The 2,512-nt window shown below is 42.7% G+C and overlaps 1 non-coding gene across 1 annotated transcript; it reads left to right on the top strand.

The window, feature by feature from the left end:
• The first annotated feature begins 864 nt into the window (after nucleotides 1-864).
• On the top strand, nucleotides 865-932 carry LOC135268573 (small nucleolar RNA SNORD45). Its single transcript, XR_010336877.1, has one exon. It is a non-coding gene; the product is annotated as a small nucleolar RNA SNORD45 (small nucleolar RNA).
• Nucleotides 933-2,512: the final 1,580 nt, after the last annotated feature.

Here is a 2,512-nt window from a genome sequence, read left to right as displayed (position 1 = left end):
GGGAAATGAGCCACCCATGAAGAGAACGTTGGTCATTGATGGCATTGGGACAGCAAGAACTCCATGAAGAAAGCTGCCCTGCAAAATGAGATGCAATTGGCATTGATGTGTCTGTACTTGTGCAAAGAGAGATTTGGGAAAGGAAGTTTACTGAAATGTTAACAATAGATTACAAGCTTTGAAGTGATTTTAATTTCTTTTTTTTTTTTTTTTCAATTTTCCGTTAGGCTTGGATCTTCTCCATAGATATGCCTCATCTATGTCGGCAGTCCCCAACCTTTTTGGCACCAGGGGACCAGTTTCGTGAAAGACAATTTTTCCACAGATCAGGAGTGTGAGGGATGGTTTAGGATGGTTCAAGCACATTACTTTTATCTAGATTCTCACAAGGAGCATGCTAGATCCCTTACATGCCCAGTTCACAATAGGGTTTGTGTCCCTATGAGAATCTAATGCCGCTTCTGGTCTGACGGGCGGTGAGGCTCAGCTTTGCTCACTTGCCCCACCACTCACCTCCTGCTGTGCAGCCCAGTTCCCGACAGGCCGCAGACCCAAACCAGCCCATCCCCTGGGGGTTGGGACCTCTGATTTGTGTAATTGGAAATAAAGTTGTTTGCATTACTCTAAAATAAAAGGACAGTAGCGTTGTTCTAAGGTATTCTAGAAGTGCAATACTAGGGAAAAGTTCTGCTGAAAACTGTAGGGATGTTTAGTCATTTTAGGGAAATACAGGAAACTGGATGAATTCAAGTTTTTATTTATCTTCCTTCAAGACAGCTACTAGTAATCTGCAGAAAGATGCTTGGGAAATAAATCAGGAAAACTGAGCCCAAAGTGAGGTGCAAAGGTTCTAAAAGGATCAGTGGTCAATGATGTCATGGCATGTATTAGCTGAATCCGTGGTGTGAGTTCTAAATTTATACTGAGATACTGGGGAAAAACAAAGGCTCAGCTATGCTCATCCATCAGATTTCAGTTCCTTTGACAGCTCCTTGGGTGGTCACCACTCCTACTGTGATAAGCCACCACTGAGCTGGGCCCTCTGCTCTGTTCTTGTCACAGTTACAAGGTGAGCTTTCTTTAAAAGATTATTTGACTAGCAATTGGCCTTGCCCATTGGCTTGTGAGCTTCATGAACACATGCATCATTTCTTTTTCTGAGACAGAGTCTTACTCTGTCGGCCAGGCTGCAGTTCGGTGGTGCAATCTTGGCTCACTGCAACCTCGGCCTCCCAGGTTCAGGTAATCCACCATGATGAGACTACAGGTGAGGGCCACCATGCCTGGCTGATTTTTGTATTTGTTGTAGAGATAGCGTTTCATCAAATGAGCCACCTGTCTTGGCCTCTCATAATGCTGAGATTACAGGTGTGGGCCACCATGCCTAGCTATTTTTATTTTTCTTTACTTTTTGTTAATAATTTAATCCTTGGTGACTGACACATACTGGGGGCTCAAAACAAGTTTGAGAGAATTTATAAAAGCAGTACAATGTGACTTTTAAAAATAATTGTAATAGCTGGGTGCGGTGGCTCAGATCAGCACTTTGGGAGGCCAAGGCCGGCAGATCACAACATCAGGAGATTGAGACCATTCTGGCCAACATGGTGAAACTTCATCTCTACTAAAAATACAAAGATTAGCTGAGCATGATGGTGGGTGCCTGTGGTCCTAGCTACTCAGGAAGCTGAGGCAAGAGAACCACTTGAACCCGGCAGGTGGAGGTTGCAGTAAGCCGAGATTACACCACTGCACTCCAGTCTGGCAACAGAGCAAGACTTCATCTCAAAAAAATAATAATTATTATAATTATAACACTTTGACAATGGAAACACAAATGACTTTAGTGATCTGAAAGTTGCATTTTGTACTTTTTGCTTTGATTGCATATTTTGAAACAATAGATGCCTCACAATTTTTCCTTGACTGTTATTTCATTCTCTATTCCTCAAAGAGGCTATAGATACTGGAGGAAACACCAGAGCCCATACAGGGGTGGTTCATTGTGACAAAAGGTAAGACAAGTCAGTCCCTCTATTTAAAAGCCTGAAACATTGTTTCTCAGCAGGCACGTTGCATGCATGATCAAACAGATTAATGTGGTTCTAACTGGTAAACCATTAATTAGCCATAGAATATATTCCAGGTCATTCAGAAAGATACACAAGCAAATCCACAAAAGGGGATTAGAAACCCACTGTGTTCAGCTATTCTTGTATTGCTATAATGAAATACCTGAAGCTGGGTAATTTATAAAGAAAAGAGGTTTAATTGGCTTATGGTTCTGCAGGCTTCAGAAAGTGTGGTGCCAGCATTTGCTGGGTTCTGGTGAGGGACTCAGAAACCTTACAATCATAGCAGAAGGCAAAGGGGGAGTAGACATCTCACATAATGAGAGCAGGAGCAAGAGAGAGAGAGCAGGTAGGGAGAGGTGTCACACACTTTTAAGCAACCAGATCTCATGATAACTCACTCACTCTCATGAGGACAGAGCCAAACCATTCAGGAGAAA

This window comes from Aotus nancymaae, unplaced genomic scaffold (assembly GCF_030222135.1).
Source record: "Aotus nancymaae isolate 86718 unplaced genomic scaffold, 86718_ANA_hifiasm-v0.15.2.pri h1tg000040l, whole genome shotgun sequence".
Classification (NCBI taxonomy): domain Eukaryota; kingdom Metazoa; phylum Chordata; class Mammalia; order Primates; family Aotidae; genus Aotus; species Aotus nancymaae.
The sequence above is the reverse complement of the archived record's forward strand: the minus strand, read 5'-3'. Positions and strand labels throughout refer to the sequence as shown.